The sequence below is a fragment of the Leptonychotes weddellii genome, chromosome 6 (assembly GCF_054177405.1).
Source record: "Leptonychotes weddellii isolate Sample4059 chromosome 6, ASM5417740v2, whole genome shotgun sequence".
NCBI classification, from domain to species: Eukaryota; Metazoa; Chordata; class Mammalia; order Carnivora; family Phocidae; genus Leptonychotes; species Leptonychotes weddellii.
The window spans coordinates 109,968,291-109,977,684 of NC_138374.1; positions in this window are offsets into that span (position 1 = coordinate 109,968,291).

Consider the following 9,394-nt stretch of genomic DNA (forward strand, 5'->3'; position numbering starts at 1 on the left):
GAAGAAATACTGTGGTATTTCTTCCTGAAATACCTGACTGAAAGTGGAACTGACTTCTAGTTTATTAGAGCAGCTTTACAATAATTCAGGGAAGAATGAAGAATGAGTGTCTAGTCTAGAAAAGCAATGATGGACATGGAGATCACTAACGTAGAATCTACAGGAACAGGTGGTTGGTTAGATGGAGCCAGGGAGCCAGGGATGACATTGGGATTTCCAATTTGGGCAGTGGAATGAAGGGTGATATTCTTAACCAATATTGACTATGTACAAGGAGCAATAGTAATGGTTTTTGTTGTCATTATTTTTTTTGTTTTTTGAAATAATAGTTTTCATTTTCAAGTGCCTTGAAAATTCTGAAGTTGTTAGTGTGAGTTTTAGTTTGTGTGGTCTTAGTTTTGGGCTTTTTTTTTTCCCCCCTCTGACATAATATTTTATTTTTGTTCAAAATACTTCTAGAAGATGATAGATACTATGGTGTTTGCACTGCACAACTCTGACATGTCTCATAACAACCTCCCAACCACTTGAAGATAATTAATTAATCCTTTTTTTAGACTTCTCATGTTCGTGTCCAGAGAGTTTTCTTTTCAGTCTTGCATAAGAATTTGCCTCCAGAAACTTATTTTTCACATGGTCACTAGATTTAATCCTAGTTCTTCAAACCAGGATCAGCCTATAACAAAGACTGGACTTTGGAAACCTAGAGGGAAAATTCTAGCAATGATAAAAATGCATTTCCTTTATTCTTCTCTATTCTGATTTTTGAACTGTTTCTAGATACACTAATCTAAATTTTTTTTTTCAAAGTTGTATCAGACTGTATTGATTCACTAAATGCTGTCCAACAAAGCAGCATTTAGTGAGTAAGACATCCTGTTCAGGGCTTTCAAGCGATCCCAGGCACAGGATTTGAGATAGACTATTGGGATAGACTATGTTTGGATGATCATTGCTTACATATTAAAAAGGGTCCTTTCATATTCCATGAATGGAAGAAAGCCCAACACAGGCTTTTGACTTGTGTTGGGAGGCTGCTAACATATGCCATGAAAGTGGGTGGCCTGGCGAGATCAGAGACAAGTGAGGGCAAGGCAGTAAGGCCAGTCTGCTTTCCTCTCCCCAGGAACTTGGGGATCCTTGCTTTGATGGCCCACCATAACCAGGAGTATGCCCACCTCATCACCAACACTTGTTGTTATTTGACTTTTTGATTATAGTCATTCTGGTGGGTACGAAGTGGTATTTCATTGTGTTTTTAATTTACATTTTTCTGATGACTAATGATATCAAGCATTGTTTCATGTGCTTGTTGGCTATTGGCATATCTTCTTTGAAGAAACGTCCTTGCCCATTTTTTAAGTTGGGTTATTTGTCTTTTTATTATTGAGTTGTGAAGATTATATATAAGATACCAGTTCTTTGTCAGATATATGATTTGCAAATATTTTCTCCCATTCGTGAATTATCTTTTCACTTTCTTAATGATGTCATTTGAAGCACAATAGTTTTTAATTTTGATGAATTCCAATTTGTCCTTTTTTTTTGGTGGATCATACATTGGATGTCATATCTAAGAATCAATTGCCAAATCCAAGGTCTTTAAGATTTACTCCTAGGTATTCTTCTCAGAGATTTATAGTTTTAGCTCTTACATTTAGGTCCTTCATCCATTTTTGAGTTAATTTTTGTACAAAGTGCACATTCTTTTGCATGTGCCTATCCAGTTATTCCAGCACCATTTTTGAAAAAACTATTCTTTCCCCATTGAATGCTCTTAGCACCCTTGTAGAAGATCAGTTGCCATAGACACAACTCCAGAATTTCCATTTGATTCTTTTGTGTAATTTCTATCTCTTTATTAATCTTTTCTATTTGATGTGACATTATCATTATATTTTCCTTTAATTATTTAATCATGGTTTCCTTTACCTTATGGAACATATTTATAATGACTACTTTGAAATCTTTATCTGTTAAATCCAATATCTCATCACTCTGATGAGTAGTTTCTGTTGCCTGCTTCTGGCTGCCCTCCCACCTTAATGTATTGATCATACTTTCCTGATTCTTTGAATGTCTAATAATTTTTTTGTTGGAAACTAGAGATTTTAGGTAATATAGCAACTCTGGGTACTGGTTTCCCCTCACCTAAGGGCTTGTTACTGACTTTTTAAATTTGTAGTGACTGGCTAAATTATTATAGTGAAGTCTATTTCCATCCACTTTGTGAAGTTTTGAGGTTTCTCCTCAGGGGTGCAACCTTGGGTATGCCCATAGTCACCTTTGGATGATGGTGGTTTTGGCAAGTTTCTTTTTGACTTTCTTCCTGACCACACCAGCTGTTAAACTCCACTGTGGGCTGCTCCTCCATTGTTTTCAACAATGCCCACAGGCATAGATTGTTACACAGATGGATCCAATCAAATACAGGCTCCTTTTACAGAATAATCCTTGTGGTTAGGGTTTGAGATTTGTTTTGACTTCAGGAGGGCTCTTCCCAGCTGTCTTATTCCTCAGATATCTTCAGAAAACTAGAAAGCCTACAGTGTAGCCTATATCTTCAGTGAATCTACCAATCTCTTCCCAATTATGGAAAGAGATATGGAGTTCTCTGTTTTACAACTTGCTTCTCCTCCCCTGCCCTCCCACATCCCTGCCAAATCTCTGAGCCATGACTCTGAAGCTGGGAATTGGGACAATGGCATTCTTTTCTCTCTCTCTCTCTTTTTTTAAAGATTTTATTTATTTATTTGAGAGAGAGAATGAGAGCAAGAGAGAGAGCATGAGGGCGGGGAGGGTCAGAGGGAGAAGCAGACTCCCTGCTGAGCAGGGAGCCCGATATGGGACTCGATCACTGGGACTCCAGGATCGTGACCTGAGCCGAAGGCAGTCGCTTAACCAATTGAGCCACCCAGCGCCTGGCATTCTTTTCTCTTAATTACGTCTTCACTTTAGGAACTGCATGCTCTGAGGATGGGAGATCAGTAGGTTCTGATTTTCTTGCTTGCCTCTCCAAGTGTAGAAACTCCATTTTATAAGCCTGGGCAAGAGCAGTTGGTGCTCCAGAATTCTTAGCGGTGCCATTCCCAAGACAGAGCTTCTATCTTATGAGTGGGGTATGGGTGGAAGCAGGGAGCCTCTACCTTTTGGCTGCACTTGTGAGGAAATTAGACTCAGCAACTGGTAGTTGGGGACAGGATGAGAAATGTTGATATCCTGCTTCTCCCCTGCCCCATCCCCTTCCTAAGAAGGTAGGCCTTTGACTAGGAACTGAGGGGAGAGGGAGCTCTGATTCCTGGTTGCATCAATCTGGAGTGAAGTTTCAGTCAGTGAGCTGAGAGTAGGGAAGAAAAGAGTAGGTCTTCATCAAATACCACTAACTTCTCATTTTTCTTACTGAGTTTTTGTAGATTCTCTTGAATAAATGTTTCTTCATTTGCTATATGACTTTAAGACTATTTCCAGAAAATTTAATTTTTTTTTTAAGAATTTTTTTTTTAAATTCATTTGAGACAGAGATACAGAGCGAGAGAGAGAGAGAGAGAGAGCAGGAGCAGAGGGGAGAGGCAGAGGAAGAGGGAGAAGCAGACTCCCTGCTGAGCAGGGAGCCCAATGTGGGGCTCGATCCCAGGACCTGGAGATCATGACCTGAGCTGAAGGCAGACGCTTAACCATCTGAGCCACACAGGTGCCCCTCTTTGTTTTCTTTTAAAAATAATTTTCACCAGTTTTACTAGGGAGTGGGTCCTTGGATGTCCTGACATGGTCGTGCTGAAAGTGGAACTGACTTCTAGACTGTTGTTTCTTACATATTGTCATTATTCTAGAATAAGTGACAACACAGTTCCTTTGGGTTATTCAGAAATAATATTGTATCTTCATGTGTTAGTCTATCTCTTCAATAATAGTGTTTTTTAAAAAATACCATTTCTCTTTCATTTATACGTTTATAAGCTCCCATCTATATTAAAAAGAAACTGCTTCACTATAACAACACTGTTGCTCCTATGTTCCTTCTGAATCCCAAACCATCCCTTCCGTCTTTATACTGACTACCTTTCCATACATGAGCAGCAGTCACCCATGGGATCAGTTAGCCTTCTTGTGACACTGAATAAGCAGAGAGAGTACATTAAATCGTGGAATCGAGCTTCTCTTTTCCCTTTTCCGTGAGGACCTCGAGTATTTCTGCCTGCTTCATAGTCCAGAGGAAGGATTTGGAAGGAAACCATTCCTGCATAGAGGACTCTCCAGATTCTTCTTAACACACTATCATTTCCTCACTTAAAAGTTTTCTAGTTTCCACTGTTGTCTTTGCCTTTCCTCCCAGATGTGGGCATTCGTGGGCATGTGATCTGTATAGACACACTGCACCTCACACTGCACCTTACTATTGGTTTGATGCTCTGCTGTTACTGTTTTGAAATTCTTAATAATTTTTGGGCAGAGGATCTGCATTTTCACTTTCACCCCACAAATTATATAGTTGGTCTTGCTGAATGGGAAGTCACTGTGTCCTACAGTATATCCCTAGTGACCAAATGGCAAACACAGAAGGTTTCAGTCAATCTGGGCTCCCTTGGAAGTCACAGTAGCCCCAGAAACATCTGTGTTCTTTGGAAATATTCTTGGCCAGTTTAGACACTAGCACATTGAGTACCACATCTCCTAAGACCTTAGCCTGCCCATATTCCTTATAAGTTCTTTTAACACTAATTTAACAAGTATTTGTTGAGTACCTATTATATTCTCAGTCCTACTTTGGCTCTAAGAGATGTAAGAGACTAAAATCTCATTGAAAGGGATTTAAGTGATAAAATTATAACTGTGTTTTATTCCAAGAAAGGTTAGAATATCCAAGAAATATTTGTGTTGCATAAGATATTAATAGAGAGGCACTAAAGAAAAGTTATTACTAATAAGTTTGAAAATCACTGGGTCAACAAGTTCTGCACTCTACGAGTTCATAGAGACTTTTACATAATCATGTGCATCTTGAACCTCTTCATTTTTCTTTAAAGAAACATCTTTTAAAAAAGTGCCAATTATTGCTCGCTACTTTGTGCCAGGTATTGACCTTGTTGCTCCTACCAAAGAAGAAATTAAAGTGGAGAGGATTTAATGGGGTTTCCCAAGTATAAGAACTTATGAATCAAACTCAGTTCTGATACCTTCACATTTCTAATTCACAAACAAATGAATGAGTGAATAAATCTGGATAGATCTTTTCGAATTGGTTTTTAGGATACAGAATTGGATGTAGTATTAATATATGAGATTAAGAAAGAAATACTGTCTTAAAACATCACAGTTCTCAGAAAATTCAAGAGTTTGACCAAGCAGCTATTATTTATTATGTCTAAGTTCACAGAATAATGTAAATATCTCAAGGAAAACAAAATTTTGCTTTGGTTACTCCTTTTTCAGATTTCTTTTGGTTACTTAACTGTGAGGATGTATTCTTTAAATATCAGATGTTCTTATTTGATATTTAGTGCACTCTGTGGCAGCTTTGTGGGAACTAGCTTTTTGAAAAAGTTTCTTTATCTGAAAATAACTTAAAGACGCTCACCCTGGACATTACTTCAGTGTTCGTAGATTCCTAATTGGATATGACCTCAGAGAGGCTCTTGTTTAAGTTGTTATTTTGTAGTGAATAACTAGAGACCAAAGAGAGAGAAGGACCTGCCTATGACCTCTGGAAATTTATAATAAAGCTAGGATTGGATCCTGGGACAGTTCTCTTTCTTCTAGTCCTATGTGATAAGAAACATCAACTATCTGTTAAGTAAACAGTAGACATATTCACCGTTCATATTAAAGAAACACCTTTCACATCTTTCAGTACACTAGCGTTCTGTGGAACACAGTTTGGTCAATGATGAATTGGAGACTAATGTTAAATCCTCATTTGTTTAAAATCCAAAATATGTGGAATAGGTAACACATGATAATTTATAAGATGGTAGAGTCCATGTGGTGTGAAGTTGTCATAATAAACATCTTATAATTGGAAAGGCCCTTGGTGCCAAGATTTAGACAGTTGAGACCTCAGTGACAGGTAGGGGGAGAAAAAGGGAGAAGCCAGAGCAGAAGGAATTAAGGCCAAGAGAAACGACTGAGGTAGGTAACTGTTATAGAAATACAACTTCCTGGCAGAGTTGATACTTGAAGCAAGAGAATGGCAACAACATGGTTTCTAATGTTATATATAGGAAGATAATCCAAGACAATACCTGGGGCTGGACTCAGGGCATTCCTGTCTTCTTTTACACACATACACACCACACACAAACACACACACACACACATTATATAATCTCTACCCTTCTTCATTCCTATCCTTCTGTCCTCATTCCAACCCACATTCAGGGTAAGCAGTGTTAACTATCTGATGTGTATCTTTCCATATTTTGGCTATTACAAATAGTGCTTCAATAAATTCTCGTATGTAGTCTTTTTCTTTAAAAAGTGCTTGATTGCAAAATAGTTGATGTTTATTAGAGGATGGAATATAAAGAAAAGGATAATGAAGAAAATAACAGAAGGAAAAAGAAAGCAACCATACTCTACCTTTGAGAAATAGGCACTTTCCACATTTTGGTGACTATTTTTTTTTTTTTTCCTATGCAACTACATATGCTTCCTTGAATGCATGTGAATGCACACATTTCTTTACAATATTGGCATTGCCACCATAAGGCTGCTTTGTGACTTTTTTCTCTAAGTTGTGTACTTTGTATTTTACCATATTGCTAAATATTCCTCTTTATCTAAAAAATGCATTTTTCCTCTGAATGTAAAAAATGACACATACTCATTATATGTGCATATATGTGTGACTGTGTGTGTGTGTATGGAAAGTATGCATACATATATGTATTGGTTGTAGATTAGATTTCATTTTTAAAATATATAATTATATATGCATATAGATAATATCAGACATGAGATCATATGATACATACTGGTCAACAAATTGCATTTTTTACCAGAGAATATATCTTGAAAGAGCCAATTTATAGAGAGCTATTTTTACATGGATTGCATGGTAGCCCATTATTCATTAATCAAACTTATCAATAGGTTATCAGTTAGCAATTAACCATCAGTGGATGGACATTTTAATTATAAGAATCTGAAAGGACTGAATATAATTAATAAACATCTCATTTTTAACAGATCATGATGAAAAATTCCACCTTTAGTCAAATGCTGCTGCAGATTATAATTAAGACTCAAACTAAAAAAAAAAAAAAAAAAAAAGACTCAAACTAAACTTTCCTTAGATGAGTGGTGTTTGACCCCTAGCAATTGCAAAGTGCAGCTGGCTGAAGCAAAGAGAGAGGCCAGTTTCACTGGCAGCAGTAAAAAAAAAAAAAAGGCATCAAAGTAACAGGCAACCTGGTGTGGGCACTATGCATCCTGTTGACAGTCAATAAATGTGTTCTGACTATTGACTGTTAGAATTATTTTAAGCATATATGAAGAGGTGAAGGTCAAGAAAAAGCAGTCTTGGGATCTATCGTTTTAGAAGGGGCCATTTCTGATAACAGAAACTTGAACCCAGAGAGAAAAGTTCCTCAACAAAAAGAATGAGGGCTTTCTAACCATGAGCCATCTCTGACCAGGTGATGCCTGGAATCAGCGCCAGGAATAGCTAAGCTGTCAAGGAAGACTTACTGGAGTTGGTTATTTATAAATCACGTATTTGTTCAATGATTTCTTCAGATCATTCAACCATTATAGCATGGCATCAGAGTATTTCACCTAGAATCAGAGTCCTCTCTGTTTTCTTTAGAAAAAGTTGAAGCTCCTTTTCTCCTTTCATTTGGTGTGGAAATCCTAGGGGGTCACCTTCAGTGTTATAGGTGATAAATTATAGCAAAAACATTATTTAAAATATGTTGCTTTAGCGTAACGTGCTGTGCCTTTCCTTATGTAAACAAAATGCTTTTATAACATGAGTAATGTATATTTTGTTGGCTTACAAATGAAGGTCCTTATAAGCATGGAACTAAATATGCATTATATTTATTTATTGAAGATGAATAGAAAATGTTATTTACATAAACAAAATCATAAAACACGCATATTTGAAGCATCCCTATCCAGGTTTAAGATAGGAATAGTGAAGGTGGCTTCTAAACTAGTGACACTTTCAGGAAAATATATTGTATGCCATTGTATGCTAGTCAAAGCTCTTGGGTAAATGGTTTTCTTAATTATGATGGCTGTGAAAGAGAAAAACTAGTGAAAACATCGACTCTCCCCTGGTTTCAAAAAAAATTAACTTTTTTCCCCCCAGTAAAAGTAGAGACACTTTAGATTTTAGGACCCTCTTGGCTCCTAAAACCTAAGTGCTGCTTGAAAAATGGCCCTTTCAGCTTTTAGCCAGCAGCCACAGCTTAAATCCACAAGAGAGGCGCCTTACAACTCTGCTTTCAATGGCAGTCTGCCATTTCGGAAAATTGTAGCTTTTGAAAGACGAGAAAAAAACCTAGTAAGCCATTTAATTCATCCCCTTGGAACTAATGTTAGTTAAGAAAAAAATAAGTAGGGTGAGCAAGAAAGATGCCTAATTCCTATTTTAAAACTCTTTCAACGTTTGGTAGAAGTAGAGGCGAAGTCACAGCATCTGCAGTAGCCATTCAAATAGAATAATTGTAAAGAACTCAGCTCCTCTCAGAGTGAAGAAGTATGGATACTTGTATCTGGACACACTGAGAATCAGCAAACAACTAAGGAATGGGTAACCTCGAAATGGTATGACTCATAAATGTGAGGAAAAAATATTTAACACTAAATCCCAAATTTCTTTTCTGTTGTATTTGCTGCATGTATATCTGGTCCTCTGTATGGATATGTACACACACACACACACACACACTTATAGTTATCCATATCAAAAATGGCTCCTAAAAATGAGAGCATACTTATGACCTGATCAGTGTTCATAAAGGAAAAGAATAAGTTCATTTAAGATTCCATTCCAGGTCCAACTCTGTGATTGCCAACATGACATAATAAAATGTGATTGGAGATATTCGAAATTCTAATACCCTTAAAAAAATACATAGTAATTTTTGTAAGTGTATGCATTTCATAGAATGTCAACATTCAACACATGTTTATTGAGCACCTACACTGAGTGAGATCATGTGCTTAGGCACTGGTGACACAAGATAAGCTACAAAGCTTCTCTAGTTTTTAAGACTTTAAATTATAGCAGCAAGCACACCAACAGATCTTGGTTTCCAAATTCTATTTTACCCTCTTAAAGGAAATAGGCTCCATTGGGATTCCATACTGATTCCATGCCTGGGGCAAGGAAAAGTACAACGTAAGCCTGGAACGTTCTGTTGTTTCAGAAAGTAAGAGAGTACACAAA